This window comes from Chlorocebus sabaeus, chromosome 23, assembly GCF_047675955.1.
Source record: "Chlorocebus sabaeus isolate Y175 chromosome 23, mChlSab1.0.hap1, whole genome shotgun sequence".
Classification (NCBI taxonomy): domain Eukaryota; kingdom Metazoa; phylum Chordata; class Mammalia; order Primates; family Cercopithecidae; genus Chlorocebus; species Chlorocebus sabaeus.
In genome coordinates this window covers 9,370,769-9,389,477 of record NC_132926.1, presented here as the reverse complement: position 1 = coordinate 9,389,477, position 18,709 = coordinate 9,370,769, and the positions used below count along the sequence as shown (strand labels likewise).

Genomic DNA, 18,709 nt, shown 5'->3' with positions numbered 1-18,709 from the left:
CTGTGTTGGATTTTGGGGTCAGTCTCTTCCCCCAGGTTCTGATCTCCTCCAGGGCAAGGATTGTATCTTCAGTGCACACATGAGGCACTCCACAGATATCAGTTTATTTCTCTCCCGTTCCTATTCCTAACCCCCACCCATCACTAAACACAGGCTGGAAGATGGTTATCTAATGAAGTGCTTTGCATTCTTTCTTCATAACTCGAGGATTTGTGTTTATGCCCACTTGATTTTATTGAAGAAATAGTATCAACACACATGATATGAATAATACAAAGCAGTAAGTACATTAAGTGCTTAGTTCGGCGGTAGAGGAGAGGAGATTAATGAGGGCAGAAATAGACATAGTAGAAACAGATTCCATGAAGGAGGTGAGATCTTGAGCCATGGAGGTTGAGCAGAATTTAGATATTAATCTGTCCATTCAGACCACGAGCAGGCTCCTATTCTGTAGTAGGACTGGTGCTAGGTATGCGAAATGGGACGGGGTGAGGAATCAGGGTAAATAAATGGGAGACTAGAGAAGGATATTTGGGACCAATTGTAGTGCTTTCTGTGGAAGAAAGAAACCGAGGCTCAGAGCTGTCACATGAAGAACACTGTGTCCTCTTGAGAGATCAGGCAGTGGGAAGAACTGACCTTTCTTCTTCCCCCAAATAATTATTTTCTTTTATTTCATTTTTAAAAGATTAGTCAAGTGCAGTAGTCAGGGAAAAGAGCAGAACAAGGAGTTCCATCTGTAACTAACTGTGAACAATAGAGATAATTCACTACCTTTGGACCAGCCCAAATAATTTTTTTTTTTTTTTGAGACGGAGTTTTGCTCTTGTTGCCCAGGCTGGAGTACAATGGCATGTTCTCAGCTCACTGCAACCTCTGACTCCCAGGTTCAAGCGATTCTCCTGCCTCAGCCTCCTGAGTAGCTGGAATTACAGACACCTGCCATCACGCCAGGCTAATTTTTGTATTTTTATTTATTTTATTTATTTATTTTTTTGAGACAGAGTCTCATTCTGTCACCCAGGCTGGAGTGCAATGGTGCGATCTCACCTCACTGCAAGCTCCGCCTCCTGGGTTCATGCCATTCTCCTGCCTCAGCCTCCCTAGTAGCTGGGACTACACATGCCCACCACCACGCCCGGCTTTTTTTTTTTTGCATTTTTAGTAGAGATGGGGTTTCACTATGTTAGCCAATGGTCTCGATCTCCTGACCATGTGAGCAACCTGCCTCAGCCTCCCAAAGTGCTGGGATTACAGGCGTGAGCTACCGCGCCCAGCCAATTTTTGTGTTTTTAGTAGAGACGGGGTTTCACTATGTTGGTCAGGCTGGTCTTGAACTCTTGACTTCAAGTGAGCCATCCGCCTTGGCCTCCCAAAGTGCTGGAATTACAGGCATGAGTCACCATGCCCAGCCCCAGATAATATTTTTGGTAAGATGAACGAAGGATGGAGGCCAACTGCCAACCATCAATCAGTATCTCTTTTCAATTCACTCCAGTCTTCTCAGAAAGAAAATCAGTTTTTAGTGTCAGAAGGACACAGCTTTTCCTGGAGATCTTCCAGCTTTGAGTTAATTAATCTCACTTCTAAAGCTGTGACGTCTTATTTAACAAATCACACAGGCCTAGAGGGGTCGGGAAAGAAAACATTTAGACTTGAAATAACACTCTCTTAAAAGATGTCTATGTGAGCAGCAGGCAGAGCTCAATCTACTGTAATGAAGATTTACACACAGTGCAAATTTATGACCTACAGGTCATATGGAAAATTAGGACCCGTGCCAACCATTTTAATTCTTTCAGGATGTGGGCTCAGTGTTGAAGTTAAAAAGATCATAGAGAATACCCAGTTTTAGTCCTGATCCCTTGTGGTGAAGAAATTGGAACTCAGAGAGGTCACCTTCGCTCTTATAGTTAGTGGTACAGCTCAAATTGGAGTCTTGGCTCCAAGAACAGTGTTCCAAACACATGAAGGTTTAAAGCAGGTAAAACGCCTGCACATACAAAGGATACCTCTGGAAGAATGTGGGTAACTGTGGTTCCCTCTGAGAAGGGAAAATGAGTAGCCAAGAAACAGGAACAGGACAGAGACTTTATATTCACTGAATACTTTTTTGTGCCTTTTGAATTTTGTACCACGTATATATGTTAGCTAATCGAAAATAAAAAAATACTTTCAGAATTAAAAGGAGTTAAGAATCTATTGCTTTGTTTCCCCCATTGTATCATATGTGTGTAAAGCGTGTTTTTTCTGACTCACGCTATTCCGGTATGTAAATGATTCCGCAGGAGCCCGGTTAAACACTTTGAAAGTGCTGATGCCCATTGGTTACTACTTTGTGGCTAGAACAAGAAGCCAATGATATTAGAGAGTTCCAACTTCCTGCCAACTTTGACTGTGACAGAATCTGGCAGGATAAAACCCAGAGAAACACAAATCAATTCAGAGCCAGTGATTTCATTCATTTCGGAGCAGGATATAGTAATTAACAAACCTTGATGGAAAGGTCTCCTTTAGCCAAAACCTCATCCTTTCCAAGACAACGGAAGAGGGAAAGGTGGGAATCCAATGTGATTCACTAGTAAACACCTTCAGTGGGCCGAGTCTCACACTAGGAGATAAACCTGGCTGCCCACTGACCCCAAGGAACTGCCCAGTAGAGGAGATGAACATGCCTGTGTCCAGACGGCAGTGTATCAATGGAAGGTCTAATCATCTCCTGGAGCCTTTTCAAATATAGTATTACAAAAGAGGATGGTCTGTCATGTACGCCGGGGAGATTTAATGCATGAATCTCATGTGAACGAGTCAAGGGAACTTGGCTTAAACGTCCCAAGCTAGTTTTTCTCTTTTTCAATTTTAAATTCCAGTTGATGTGGAAAATTAGAATGTGGTGTGTGTTAGACTTAAAACAATTATAATCCAGGTACTCACTGTGCAGTAGGGGAAATCCTCATTCCTTCATTGGGCATGGAGGCCCTACTATGTGGTTGGTATTGTGGTGGCTACAGAGATTTATGCTTTTACTTTCCTGTTAGGTATCTACATATAGCTATCTATTCATTTTGTGTACAGAAGTATTATTTTAGTGGCTGTTAACCTGCTAAAGTCTAAAGTTATCTGTACTTGCTATTTAGTCTACAGTACATCTTCTAAATGATGCCCTTAAACAATTTAATAATTCAACTATTCATTAAGTGCTTACTATATGCCAGGCACTCTGATAAGTGCTTTATATGAATTATTTCACTTAGTTCTCATATCAACCCCAGAAAGTACTAACGGAGGAGGAAATTGAGCTTCACAGAGGTTAATTTGTGTTGCTTTACACGTGGTGAGACAAGCATGCAAATCCAGACTATTCATTCAACCAGTGTGCAATGACCGCCTATGTGCCAGGCATGGAAGGTACAGGATAAACACTGCCCAGTCCCTGCTCTCCTGATGATTATGATCTGTGCGTCTTTTTGATTCCAAAGTCCATGGTTTTGACAACGACACTATACTACTTCTCAAAATCTGTGCAAAAGGGAGTCACATTTTCAAAGGCGATTCCTCCTGACAGAAACCTGGGCAGGCGTCTTTATTCCCCAATCCTCCTTTCCCTGTGCTTACTAAAATCAAATTTCTGTTGTGTGTTCGTATCAATTCCGTGCCTTTAAGATGTATAAAAAGCATCTGGAAGAATAGGCTGTGATAAAAGACAAGGGCTCCAGCCCTAGCTAGTTCACTTACTAGCTGCCTGACCTCCGGCAAGCGACTTAACTCCTCTCAGCCTTAATTTTCCTGTCTGAAAAATGGATATATTACTACTGCATGTGCTTGCAGGGAAAACTAATTGAGACGGTAACCCCACCATATAGTACTCGTTCAATAAAGGGACGCTGTTGTTATTAAGAGGATCAGGAAGTGCAAGAAAACCTCAGGACCGTGTGTCACGGAGGCTCGTCTAGGCACTTCTGTAATAGCGGCATTCTGTTCGTGCAGTCGTATACGGGTCTCTCTCTTCAAAGGTGCACGCAGTCTGATTGATCCCTGTGTCTCGGAATTCGTGCTAAATATTGAGTCGGTGAATGAATGAACGAACGACAAAAGGTAAGCTTTGTCTCTCACTTAATTAAGACGTTCAGATGGGGAGGCGGTCCATTACCCAGGTCATCGATACAATCCCCCTACTAATGAAGTTAGTTACTTCAAGTTTCAGCGCACTTAAACTACAAAATGGGCAAACGGACACCTCAGACCTCACAGCGCAGTACTGAGATCTGATAAAACGCTGGATTTCAAGCCTTTGTAAAAGGAACATCCTCTCCCAACCTGGGCGTGCTGCCGGGTATCGGAGACGTCCCCGCCCACACTGCAGAGGCCGGCGCCGAGCCCCCGCTCCGCCCTCTCTTCCTGGTTTTTCCCGGCAACCCGCCCCTCCGGCGACACGTGACAGGGGTGCCCGGCCGGACCCAGCCCCTGATTGGCCGGGCTGTGGAACGCCTCGCGATTGGCCCGAGGCCGGCGGGCCCCCGCCTCCCTCCTCCTCCTCGCCGCGGCCCACGTGAGGGGGGCGAGTCACGCGATTTCCGGGAACCCGTCAGGAAGGACATAAACAAAACAAACCCGAGGCAGCATGGAGAGGGGCCGTGGCCCCTGCAGCGGAACCGGACCCAGTCCCTGAGCCGCCCCTACACCCACAGGTGAGCGCCGCCACCCGCTGCCCGGAGCCCCCAGGGGCCTGGGCTGGGGGACGAGCGGAGCGGGGGACAGAGGGCCGCTTGCCTAGGCGGCAGCAGCGCTGGGGCTCTGGGCCGGGGCGGCGCGGGGCGGGGGCCGGGACCACGGCCGAGTGCGAGGGCGCGCGGGCCTTAGGCCACCGCCTGCGGGTCACGGGGGCTCCGCTCCCCTCCCCCACCCCCGGCCCGGGACGGTTACATAAAAGCGCGGGGCGGCGGTAGATGGGACACGCGGGCGGGCAGTAGGTTAGGCCGGGGGTGGGCAGCGCCGGGCGTCCGTCCTGCCGGGCCGCCCGGCCCTTCCCCGCTGCCTCCGAGCCCGGGGCCGCTGCTGCCGGCAGTCGGCCTGTCAGAGAAGAGAGCGGGTGGGAGGGGCCCGAGAGGGGAGGGGAGGCGAGACTGGCGGGGGAGGAGGGGAGAGAGGGGCGTGTGAGGAAGGGCCGGGGCCGCGGAGGTTGGAGCCAGGCTGGCAGGAGATGAGGAGGCGCGGGCTGGGGGTAGGGGGGTCCAAGCAGGGCGTCTCGGGGGTAGCCGCTCCCCCTTCTGTCCCCGCCTCGGAGGCGACGGGCGAGAGGGGCCTCCCTCCCGGGATTTGTTTATATGTCTTCTCAAAGCAGCTTGAAGCGGCTCAGGGGCGGAGCCCTCGGAGCTGAGTGGCAGGCCTGGCGTCCAATGGACCGGGCTGATGGAGACTTCTGCACCAATGGGCGTGGGGGAGGCGGTGCCGCGGGGGCCACCAACTGGTTAGGCTGTGCCGGAGGTGGGCCGGGCGGGGCGGCCATGTTAGATGGGAGGGGACCAGTGGTGGTGGGTCACTGAGAGGGGAGGAGACAGGGCAAAGGGCGAGGGAGCCGGGCCGGGGGTGTTTCGGGTGTCCGAAGGCGAGTCCGATCGGACCAGGAAGTAGCTCAGGGGAGCCTGACCCCGACCCGCCTTTCTCCTCACACGAGCTGAGGAGGCAGGGAAGTACCGAGGGCAGTCAAGCCTCCCCTGGGGGTGGTTCCTGGGACTAGATGGAGCTCAGTCTCTGGATTCTCCCTCTTTCTTGGCCCTATGCTTCCTGACAAACCTGGCCGCCAAACCCTGTAATCGCCCTCCTGTTAACCCAAGAAAGCAAATCTTTCTGCCGTTTCTGAGCTGGCTTGAGCCTTAAGACTACCTTAAGGAGGTACTTGGATAAATAGCGGTCTGAATTTCTGTACCAGGCCTCAGATAAGAGACAGGGAGTGAGGGGGAAGTTTTGCTTTTCTCAATTTTATAAAAGAAAACGGGACTAGAAAAGCTGAGAAAGTTGAGGGCTGGGCGGGGTTTCTCTCCACCCCCGCCATCAGGATGCCTTTTAAAGATTAGGCCCCGTGCTTGTCCTAGTCTTAGTAGTAATTTGCTCCTCTTGCTAACATAAGTTGGTAGCTCACATTAATCAGCTTCTTGAGAAAACAGCCCAGAGAAAGTTATTTAGTTTCGAAGGTTCTTTAGGACTTTCTCTTGCGAATACCCTGCAGGTGAAAAATAGGATCAAGGCCTGGAATTTGTTTTCCTTTTTTTTTTTTTTTTTTTTTTTTTTAAAAAAAAGCAGAAAACAAGACTTCTGTGTAAATCTTGTGATCTGTCGTAAACTAGTTGTCACTTGATTGTACTTTTAAATATCTTTAATCTTTTAATCCAAAATAGCTAGGATATACACCAGAGGCAGGGGAAAATGGTGTGAATAATTTGAAAATAACTTATTTTAATCTAATTGTATTATGATTATTTTGGCATCCTTTTGGCCTTGTTAAATGCTTAATTTAGGCTTGTGTTTACATCGGATTACAACCTGTGGCTACGTTGGTATTGTCAATGGTACCAAACTATTGATGCATCTTTGGTTAAGTACTTAGGCGTAGGAACATGCCTTGGATAGATCGTGCAGGGGCCAATCAAGAGTTAGCTGTATTAAGAATTTGCTTTATCTTCTATTTTATTAGCTGGAGAAAAAGAATAATTGGTAAATGATTCATCAATTTTTTTTTTTTTTTTTTTTTTGAGACGGATTCTCGCTCACGCCCAGGCTGGAGTGCAGTGGCGCCATCTTGGCTCACTGCAAGCTCCACCTCCCGGGTTCACACCATTCTCCTGCCTCAGCCTCTGGAGTAGCTGGGAATACAGGCGCCCACCATCACGCCCGGCTAATTCTTTTGTATTTTTAGTAGAGACGCGGTTTCACCGTGGTAGCCAGGATGGTCTTGATCTCCGAATCTCGTGATCCAGCTGCTTCGGTCTCCCAAAGTGCTGGGATTACAGGCGTAAGCCACCGCGCCCAGGCTTTTTTTTTTTTTTTTGAGATGGAGTCTCCCTTTGTCGCCCAGTCTGGAGTGCAGTGGCACGATCTCGGCTCACTGCAACCTCTGCCTGCCGGGTTCAGGCAATTCTCCTGCGTCAGCCTCCCCAGTAGCTGGGACTACAGGTGCGTGCCACCATGCCCGGCTAATTTTTTTGTATTTTATTTTATTTTTTTTTTAGAGACAGAGTCTCGCTCTGTCGCCCAGGCTGGAGTGTAGTGGCGCGATGTCGGCTCACTGCAAGCTCCGCCTTCCAGGTTCATGCCATTCTCCTGCCTCAGCCTCCTGAGTAGCTAGAACTACAGGCGCCCGCTGCCACGCCCAGCTAATTTTTTTTTGTATTTTTTAGTAGAGACGGGGTTTCACCGTGTTAGCCAGGATGGTCTCCATCTCCTGACCTTGTGATCCGCCCGCCTCAGCCTCCCAAAGTGCTGCGATTACAGGCGTGAGCCACTGCGCCTGGCGTGTATTTTTAATAGAGACGGAGTTTCACCATGCTGGTCAGGCTAGTCTCGAACCTCTGGCCTCAGGTGATCCACCCATCTCGGCTTCCAAAGTGCTGGGATTACAGGTGTGAGCTACTGCGCCTGGCCTGATTCATCAGTTTTTGTAGTTCTTTGGCATGACTGACTCGGTTCTGTTAATAACGATACATGAAAACATCCCTGATTATTTGATAAACTTGAATTCTTAAGTATAACTTTTGCGGTCAATAAGGGTATTAGCTTATTTATCAGTTCTTATTTTTTTCTTTCTTCTTTTTTTTTTTTTTTTGGAGACGGAGTTTCCCTCTTGTCGCCCAGGCTGGAGTGCAGCGGGAAGATCTCGGCTCACTGCAATATCCGCCTCCTGGTTTCAAGCAATTCTCCTGCCTCACCCTCCCCAGTAGCTGGGACTACAGGTGCGTGCCACCATACCCAGCTAATTTTTTGTATTTTTAATAGAGACGGGGTTTCACCATGCTGGTCAGGCTGGTCTTGAACTTCTGGCCTCAGGTGATCCACCCACCTCGGCTTCCAAAGTGCTGGGATTACAGGCGTGAGCTACTGCGCCTGGCCTGATTCATCAATTTTTGTAGTTCTTTGGCATGACTAACTCAGTTCTGTTACTAATGATACATAAAAACATCCCTGATGATTTGATAAACTTGAGTTGTTAAGTATAACTTTTGGGGTCAATAAGGGTATTAGCTTATTTACCAGTTCTTATTTTTCTTTTCTTTTTTTTTTTTTCCGAGTTTTGCTCTTGTCACCCAGGCGGGAGTGCAGTGGGAAGATCTCGGCTCACTGCAATCTCTGCCTCCCCGGTTCAAGCAATTCTGCGTAGCCTCCCGAATAGCTGGGATTACAGGTGCCCGCCACCACACCCGGCTAATTTTGTATTTTTAGTAGAGACGGGGTTTCACCATGTTGGCCAGGCTGGTCTTGAACTCCTCACCTCAGGTGATCTGCCCGCCTTGGCCTCGCAAAGATTACAGGCGTGAGCCACCACGCCTGGCCTGTCAGTTCTTATTTTATGAGGTGGCATTGTGTTGCTTTTGAAACCTTAGCCCTTACAATGCCCTAGTTTAACAGAGAAGTATAGTGAAAATTAAAATAAAAACTTTATTGATACCTAGAATTTTCATTGATACCTAGAATATTCCAGGCAGTTTTCATTGTTGCATTGGTCGATAAAGTCAATCAATTAGCATTGCTTATATAATGCTCTCTTATTCTGAGAATGGCAAATAGATGCAATAGAACTTACTTGGGTATAATTCCTTCATATGACTGGTATATCAGCTTTGGGATTTTTATGTTCATAAACATAGAAGAGGTTAAATACTTCCAGAAGAGAGTCTGGATGCTCGATTTACCATCATTCTCTGTCTGTCATGGCAGGTGAAAGCAAACTTTTATATAGACAATGTTCTACTTAGTTTACAGAGTGGATGTGTGTGGGTTCTAGGATACTAGTGTGAGAAGTAAAGGAATAACTAGCATGGTTCCTGGTGGTGGTTAACTAAATACAAGTGACGAGTACAGTAAGTTTGTGTATTGATTCTATTAATGTAACTCAGTTTTTAAAAGATAAAGAGCTAAAATCACTGTTTGCTTTTAAAGCTTAATTTTCGGTCAAGATCGGCATTTATGTATATATTTAAAAAATACATATATATATGTGTATATATATATATATTTTTTTTTGAGACGGAGTCTCGCTCTGTCGCCCAGGCTGGAGTGCAGTGGCCGGATCTCAGCTCTCTGCAAGCTCTGCCTCCTGGGTTTACGCCATTCTCTTGCCTCAGCCTCCCGAGTAGCTGGGACTACAGGCGCCCACCACCTCGCCCGGCTAGTTTTTTGTATTTTTTAGTAGAGACGAGGTTTCACCGTGTTAGCCAAGATGGTCTCGATCTCCTGACCTCGTGATCCGCCCGTCTCGGCCTCCCAAAGTGCTGGGATTACAGGGTTGAGCCACCGCGCCCGGCCCATATATATATATTTTTGAAACGGAGTCTAACTCCGTCGCCCAGGCTGGAGTGTGGTGGCATGATCCTGGCCCACTGCAACCTCCGTTTCCTGGGTTCAAGCGATTATTCTGCCTCAGCCTCCTGAATAGCTAGGATTACAGGCGTGCCCTGCTATGCCCAGCTGATTTTTGTATTTTCAGTAGAGACAGAGTTTCACCAAGTTGGCCAGGCTGGTCTTGAACTCCTGATCTTAAATGATCCGCCTGCAGTGGCCTCCCAAGGTGCTGGGATTACAGGTATGAGCCACTGTGCCCCCCCCACCCCAGTTTTGTGATTTTGAAATAAATCCTTGCAGGGTTGAACTTGGATTTTTTTGAGAAACAATTCACTGACACTTTCACCATATTCAGTAGCTCATTTCGGGATAGATAAACTCTTAGACTAGACATAAATTTGTCAGATAATTGGTTCTGATTATTTTAAGACAAGAGTTGACAGACTTTTTTTTTGTACAGGATCAAATAGTTAATATTTAGGCTTTTTCAGCCTTATAGTCTCTTCCACAACTACTCAACTTTGCAATCTGTAGCATGAAAACAGCTGTAGAAAATATGTTCTGCATATTTTTGGGCTGTATTCCAATAAAACTTTATTTACAAGATCAGGCTGTGCCTCTATTTGTGCTTCCACGGCTATAGTTTTGTCAACCCCTGTTGTAAGACATCAGTCACTGAGGTTTTTTTTGTTTGTTTGTTTTTTGAGACGGAGTCTAGTTCTGTCCCCTAGGCTGGAGTGTAGTCGCAAGATCTCGGCTCACTGCAACCTCCGCCTCCCAGATTCAAGTGATTCTCCTGCCTCAGCCTTCCAAGTAGCTGGGATTACAGGCGCCTGCCATTGCGCCCAGCTAATTTTCGTATTTTTAGTAGAGATGGAGTTTCACTGTGTTGGTCCGGCTGGTCTCAATCTCCTGACTTCGTGATCTGCCTGCCTCGGCCTCCCACAGTGCTGGGATTATAGGGGTGAGCCACCACCCCCGGCCCAGTCATTGAGCTTTAAGTACTTAGATGTTAAGGTATTTCAGAATATACAAATAGACACTTTAGGTAAATTTGAGCATTTGTAGATTGTACACATCTCCTGCCTTGAAGAATTTTTAGTACAAGAGCATATGGCAACATTGTATTTTGTATTTTTACTTTATTTACATATAAATGTTTTCTTGAAAAGCTGTTTAAAGTAAATATTGGTACAAATCTTGTTGATTTTAGAGACACATTCTGATTGAAAAAACTTTGGCCGTAAGATATATTCAGGATATGGTTGTCTTGAGGTTTCCAAGCACATTTAGCATATAATCCTTAACAAAACTGGCTGTTTCAAGAGATGATAGTCACGTAAATAGTCAACACATGTTCTTATATTTAAATACACAGTTAACTTAGAAGCTATGAAGACATTGAGTGCTTATTGCCTGACATGCTTGAAGAATTAAAGAGAGAAGGATGATTTTTCCAGGCCCAAAAGGTACAGGTTACCTCCTCTCTTTTTTCGGGGAAAATGTCAAGTGGTGCTAAGTGCCTAGTGAAGCAGAGATGCCATAATCTAAAAATATAACTGGCAAATACTTAAATTTTTTTGATAGCTTTTGCTTTGTTTTTAATGTAATATTTCACCATTTTTGTTGACTTGAACTGGATTTCAAGTGGAAGCATAAAAGTTTAGAAAAGAGAATATATTGACCTTTATGAACTGAAAAACATGTGGCCTGCAATCTTGTTTCTAGTTCTAGCTAGCCTAGGTTCTGGCTGGATGACTACAGATAATCTCAGTTTATTAATTTGTAGTGGTAGGGATTAATGATGTTTTCCATCTCACAAGGGGATACTGGGAAATTTTTAGTTACTATATTCTTAAACTCTTGTACTTTGAATATGCTAATATTTTGGGCTGCTTGAAACCACTTCTCAAATCTGGATTCGATTTTCTCTTGGCTTATTTGTCTTCTTATTAAACTGTGAGCTCCTTGAGGTCGGAGTCTGTGTTTTATTTCTGTATATTCACTGCCTCACACTGTGCCTGATACCTTTTAGTGCTCTTGAACTGTTTAAATGAATGCATGCATTGCTAAGAACTGCTTATCTGGTAAGTAATAAAGTCTACTATTAGAGATGTTGGGCTTTTCTTAGTTAGAAGGGAGGAATTAATCACCATCTGTTCAAACAAAAAGCCTTCATTCTAAAACTGATCCGTTCTTTTAAGAAAGTTTTTAGAGAAGCTATTTTGATGATGTTTAAAAATCTCTTTAATTCCTTTGTTAATTTGTTTTCAGATGAACTCCATTAGTTAGACTTGTTGAATATTCCTTGCAGGTATTAAAAAAAAAAAAGTTGTGCTTTGTTCTTTGGATTTGTCCTATTTGGCAAATATGGATGGAATCTCTTATTTCATGTAGGTTTGGGATAATTTTTCATCTGCATAGTAGGATCTTTTTTTTTTTTTAGGGGGGCACTGTAAAATCATTCTTGCTAATAAGGCTGACTCAACTTTGTGGGGTAGGCTAGGATTTGGAGCGAGTTTGATGCAGGGTGTGGCAATGGTATCACCAGCCAAGCCTTATATGCATTTTTACCAATTTATGACCTTTCCTCCAAAGTCTATGTTGTAACTCTCCTTCCTAAACAGCTTTCTAAACTACTGCTTTCCCTACTTACTCTTGGCAACTTAAATCATCCTCCACTCTGTCCTTTCAACACCAAAACCACTTTTATATCTTTTGGGTATTATTGATTTTGAGAATTTCCTATGAAAGCCTCACAAATTTGCTGTTTTCTTTTTCTCTTTTTTTTTTTTTGAGACGGAGTCTCTTTCACCCAGGCTGGAGTGCAGTGGTGCGATCTCGGCTCACTGCTACCTCCTCCTCCCTGGGTTCAAGCAATTTTCTTGTCTCAGCCTCCTGAGTAGCTGGTATTACAGGAGCACGTCACCACACTCAGCTAATTTTTTTGTATTTTTAGTAGAAATGGGGTTTCGCCATGTTGGCCAGGCTGGTCTTGAACTCCTGACCTCAGGTGATCCACCCGCCTTCACCTCTCAAAGTGCTGAGATTACAGGCGTGAGCCACTGTGCCTGGCCTGCTGATTTCTTTTTCTTATTTTTTAATTTCTTAATTAAAAAATATTTTTTTCTTGTTTTTTTTTAATTTTTTTTTTGAGACAAGAGTCTCACTCTGTCAACCAGGCTAGAGTGCAGTGGCGCGATCTCTGCTCACTGCAACCTTCGCATCCTGGGTTCAAGCAATTCCCCTGCCTCAGCCTCCCAAGTAACTGGGACTACAGGCATCTGCCACCATGCCCAGCTAATTTTTATATTTTTAGTAGAGTCAGGGTTTCACCATGTTGGCCAGGCTGGTCTCGAACTCCTGACCTCAAGTCATCTGCCCGCCTCGGCCTCCCAAAGTACTGGGATTACAGGCGTAAGCCAATGCATTGGCCTAAAATTTTTTTTCTTGAAGACTAGTGTGATAGTAAAGCTTGCTGGTTTTTTTTTTTTGTTTTTTTTTTTTTTGCCTTCCAGTTTTTTTTTTTTAGATTCCTGTTGTGCATTTGTTTTCTTCAGTGTAATGTTTTGTCCTGAGGGTTTGAGGTGCTCCTTTTATACAAGCAGTTTCTTTTTTGGCTGCTGATGGAATTGCTGCCTTTTCTATTATAGGTTAGTCATTTACTGAAAAATTTAAAGCATTACAAAAATAAAACATTTAAAAAGGTCTTTGATGATATGCGGGGGGAGGAATTAGGGGTAGGGTGGATGTACTTTTGAAAATATTCACTGTAGAGTTCCTTAAAACAGCAAGGCTTCTAGCATCCTACTGGTGTAGTATAAATGAAGTGGACTTGTGCAGTTTTTGTTGTTTTTTGAGACAGGTTCTTGCTCTGTCACCCAGGCTGAAGTGCAGGGGCACGATCATGGCTCACTGCAGCGTTGACTTTCCAGGCTCAAGCAATCATCCTGCCTCAGTCTCCTGAGCCTCCTGAGTATCTGGGACTACAGGTGCGCACCACCACACCTGGCTAATTTTTTTTTTTTTTTTTGAGACAGAGTCTTGCTTTGTCACCCAGGCTGGAGTGCAATGGCACACTCTTGGTTCACTGCAACCTCCACCTCCCAGGTTCAAGCGAGTCTCCTGCCTCAGCCTTCCAACTAGCTGGGATTACTGGGATGCATCACCATGCCCAACTAATTTTGTATTTTTAGTAGAGTTGAGGTTTCTCCATGTTGGTCAGGCTGGTCTTGAACTTTCCACGCCAGGTGATCCACCCGCCTTGGCCTCCCAAAGTGCTGGGATTACAGGTGTGAGCCACCGCGCCTGGCCCACCTGGCTAATTTAAAAAATTCTTTGTAAAGAGAGAGTTTTACTGTGTTGCCCAGGCTGGTCTTGAACTCCTGAACTCAAGTGACCCTCCTACATCAGCCTCCCAAAGTGTTGGGGTTACAGGTGTGAGCCACTGTACCCAGCTGTACAGTTTTTGAACTGCTTTTTAGTAAGGTTTTCATCTTTACCTTTGAATCCTCTACTAGAGTTGCCCACAGACTAGGAGAGGAAATACACATTGCAACCCAATGTTACGATGGTTTTTCAGAACAAAATGTTCTGAAATATGGAAGGACTGCTGACTCTGCCTGGGGAAAGCTGAATATTCATAGAAAAAGTGGTGTTTGAACTTAGTTTTGAAGATTAGTGAAGGAAGCATTCTAGTACAGTTGAAATATAAAAGATGTGTAGTGTGGGGTTGGGTATGAGATGGTTTGAGCTAAGGCAGAGGTGGGAGGGAGAATGGAAGAGGAGGAAACTGATTTGTAAGATTTAGGAGGAAATAGCTGTTTTTGCTTTCACTTTGTCCTCTAATTCTCTTCAGTCTGTTCTATGCTGTCAGGTCTCCAGTCTCTTCTCTGTAGCTCCCTGTACCTCTGACTTTGGTTGATTTGTCTTTTCCCGTAGTGTTTCATTTTTCTTTTAGTCCCACCTTTTCTAATGTGTTGGTACTAAGGTACCTTTCATTCTGACTCTATTTGTTTCTTGCCTTTATTTCACCTCCCACCCTCCCTCCCTCTCTCTCTTTATTCCCTTTGGGTTATATTTCTTTTCTCTCCTTCCTTCCTTCCTTCCTTCCTTCCTTCCTTCCTTCCTTCCTTCCTTCCTTCTTTCCTTCTTTCTTCTTTTTTTTTTTTTTTTTAGACAGGATCGTGCAGTGGCATAGTCATGGCTCACTGCACCCTTGACCTTGGGTTCAAGTGATCCTCCCACCTCAGCCTCAGGAGTAGCTGAGACTACACGTGTGTGCCACCATGCCCAGCTAATTTGTTTTGTAGAGACAGGGTCTCCCCACATTGCCCAGGCTGGTCTTAAATTCCAGGGCTCAAGCCATCCCTTGGCCTCCCAAAATGTGCGCTGACAGGCGTGAGCAACCGCACCCGGCCCCTTTGGGTTTCTCTTTGCTCCTACCTTTATGTTTTATTTGCTTTATTTATTTTTTATTTTTTTGAGGTGGGGTTTTGCTGTGTTGCCCAAGCGGGCCTGAAACTCCTGGTGTCAAACAATCACATCTCAGCCTCCTGAGTAGCTCAGGCTGCAGGTGTGTGCCACCTCTCATTATGTTTTATTTAAAAGCAAAGCAAAATAAATTCTTCCACACTATCTGCTTATTTTGCATGTAAATAGCATATAAATTGACTCCCTCTTGGGAAATCTTGTAACATCAACTCCTTTTGATACCTGTCCAAAGACTTAATTATCCATTTTTATGAATTTCTTTTTATGAAACGTTTTCCCTTGTATTCAAAGATGCTACTTCTTCAAAGGCCAGAATGTAGAATGTGACTGCCCGTGTGCCCTGTTTTCTATTTCTTATGCACCTACAAATTGTTCTATAACAAAGTCCAATTCACCTTTTCCCTAAAGCTTTCCCAAACTTTCCCAGGTAGTACTCTTCTCGGTAGTTTTCTATTATTTTCTTAACACCTCTTTTTAAAATTCAGCTTTATTGAGTTATAATTTATGTAAAAGAAAATTCAACCAATTTTGAGTTTTGACAAATACATGGTGTCATCTAACCACTGTTATATCTCCATCATTTTTATCACCATAGAAAGTTCCTCATGCCCCTTTCATTCAGTTCTCCTGCCCTCACCCTTGGCTCCAGTCACTGATTTGCTTTGTATCACTATTGTTTTGTCTTCTCTGGAATTTCATATAAATCTTTTGGTATAATGTGTTGTCTTTTGAGTCTGACTTCTTTTAGTTAACAGTGATTTTGAGATATTCATATTGTGTTGTGTATTCGTTGAGTCTTTTTGTTTGTTTGTTTTCTTCTTTTTGAGACGGTTTCATTCTGTTGCCCAGGCTGAGTGCAGTGGCATGATAATGGCTCATTGTATCCTTGACCTCCTGGGCTAGAGTGATCCTCCAGCCTCATGAGTGTCTGGGACTACAGGTGTCATCATCATGCCCGACTAATTTTTGATTTTTTGTGGAGATGGGGTTTTGTCATGTTTCCCAGACTGGTCTGGAACTTTTGGTTGCAAGCAGTCCTCCTGCCTCAGCCTCCCAAAGTGCTGGGATTACAGGTGTGAGCAACCTTTCTTACCCTGAGCCACCGTGCTGGGCCTGAGCCTTTGTTATTGTATGGACATACCACAATTTATCTGTTTACCAGTTGATAGACATCTGCATTGCTTCCAGATTTTAGGCTATTATAACTAAAATGGCTTTAAGTATTCATGTACAAGTCTTTTAGATACCTCTCTTTTAACATTAATTACATTTTATTTGGAAGTTGAGTTGCAGGGCTGTCAAGAGTGAACCCCCAGCATTCACAAATAGGCATTTTGCTAGTTCTGTGGTTTTGAGCATCTTTCAGCTTAGATTTATCATCTGTAAAATGGGACAGGCTGGAGATCCAAGCAAGCTAAAGAGCACAGGCCAATTTAAGGAGGAGATCTCTTTCTTTACTTCAAGTGATCATCTTTCTGGGAATATGTACCCAACGTCTAATTTTTTCCCCCAAAAGAGTAGTATTTGAGATCAGACATCAAATTTTATATGAAATTTCATGTGAAATTTAAATACTGGCAGTTACAATTTAAAAAACACTAATGCAACTGATTTGCAACTGAACACAATTTTGTGGGCATTGTTTTCTCGCTGCAGTCCAGTTTGAGACCTCAGCTGTAAATCTTCAGTTGATTTTGTCTTCTGTTTTAAAATGTGTATCCTCCCAGTAGAGTGCACTTGTTAGGTCCTTTTTACCTTAGTTTTATAGCCCAACATAATAACTTGCTGGTTGTCAAAATTCCCAAGTTAAAAACTAACGAGTTACTGTAAATTTTATTCTTTCCTCTGATTGGAAGGATATTAAGAATACTGCCTGCCTGATGGAGGAGTGGAACTAGGTTCTGATTACTCTATGTACTTCTCTAAGGGCTGCTGATTCTATTCAGTGCTATGTTTTCTCAGCAGTTGGAATAATCTGCCTCACTTGTTTGATTTATCTCAACACTTTTGAGACAAATATGGTATAGATTAAACTCTGCGTGTCTCTTTATTAGAAACTATGCAAGGTATTACAGATATACACATAAATTATATGTCACTCTATTTCCTCAAATTGTCTAGAACCATTTAGTGAAGCCAGTATAATGAACTATGAAAAGGTAATAAATTATATGTATTTGTTTGAACAATAAAGAGCAATAATCTCTCTAAAGAGGCCTTTTCCTCTTTATCTGCCATTTCTTTATTGTGTATAGAGATGACTAGTTTGGAGCTTTGTGAGTTACTTTGTAAGTCTAGAGATTCTTTTGCTGATTAAACCTGCATAATTGACATACACCCTCATAAGGCTGGGGGCAAGGGTGTTAAGTGTCCTGTGTTGCCTGAGTATCCCATATTCACCCTGGTTCTAGCTTGGTGGAATGTGGAATTTAGACAATTTAGGATTCTGAGAGGGCTGGGCATGGTGGCTCACACCTGTAATCCCAGCACTTTGGGAGGCTGGGTCAGGCAAATTGCCTGAGCTCAGGAGTTCGAGACCAGCCTGGGCAACATAGTGAAACTCCATCAGTACTGAAAAAAAAAAAAAAAATTAGCTGGGTGTGGCAGCATGTATCTGTAGTCCCAGCTACTCGGGAGGCTGAGGCAGGAGAATTGCTTGAACCTGGGAGGCGGAGGTTGCACTGAGCTGAGATCGTGCCACTGCACTCCAGCCTGGGCGACAAAGGGAGACTCCATCTCAAAAAAAAAAAAAAAAAAAAAAAAAAAAAAGGAATTCTGAGTTAACTTTGGTTTTATACCTTAATAGCAACATCCCAGGAGTATCACATACCAAGGAATAGATCTGAGAATAAAAATAGCCACCATTTATTGAGTGTCTGTTTTGTGCTAGGGCTAGATACTTTATATGTTGTTTTATTGTTAATCACAGTATCCCCACAAAGTAAAGGGGAATTCTTGCATTTATACGTAAAGTAAGGGAGATGAGAGTCTGGAATGAAAATCTTTTTTTTTTTTTTTTTTTTAATTTTTTTTTTTTTTTGAGACGGAGTCTCACTCTGTCACCCAGACTGGAGTGCAGTGCCTTAATCTCCACCTTCCAGGTTCAAACAATTCCCCCATCTCAGCCTCCTGAATAGTTGGGATTACAAGTGTGCGCCACCACATCTGGCTAATTTTTGTATTGTTAGTAGAGATGGGGTTTCACCGTGTTGGCCAGGCTAGTCTCGAACTCCTGACCTCAGGTGATTCACCCACCTTGGCCTCCCAAAGTGCAGGGATTACAGGCGTGAGCCACCATGCCTGGCCATGAAATTCAAAATATTAATTCCCAATGCATAACCTTTTACCTAGAGTTTGTTCCTCATAAAGTAAGCTTTTTAGGAATGTTAGAGCCAAAGAGGTACCAAGCTTTTCTCAGTGTTAAAAGAGATGACTGCAAAACCATGTTTATATAACCTCTGTACTGGCTCTTACATAGTTTATGCTGGTAGTAAAACCTGTTTCACAGTAGGAAGGAATTTGAAGAGAATTTGAAAATTATCTCTAGTATATTTCATGCTGCTTTTGAAACAGTGCCAAATCTGAGAAAAGAGGAAGGAAACAATTTTTTTTTTTTTTTGAGACAGAATCTAACCTGTAGTCTAGGCTGGAATGCAGTGGCGTG

The 18,709-nt window shown here is 44.0% G+C and overlaps 1 protein-coding gene across 7 annotated transcripts in view; it reads left to right on the top strand.

The window, feature by feature from the left end:
• The first annotated feature begins 4,557 nt into the window (after nucleotides 1-4,557).
• CREBRF (CREB3 regulatory factor) overlaps nucleotides 4,558-18,709 on the top strand; it is an 83,610-nt gene continuing 69,458 nt past the window's right edge. For 3 of the 7 annotated variants that reach the window (XM_008015313.3, XM_073010522.1, XM_008015311.3), the window contains exon 1: nucleotides 4,558-4,688. The gene's annotated coding sequence lies outside the window, so the exon portion shown is untranslated. Of the gene's footprint in view, nucleotides 4,689-5,566; nucleotides 5,893-18,709 lie in introns of those variants that run through there. The other 4 variants (XM_073010520.1, XM_008015312.3, XM_073010523.1 and 1 more) reach the window with 3 other exon arrangements.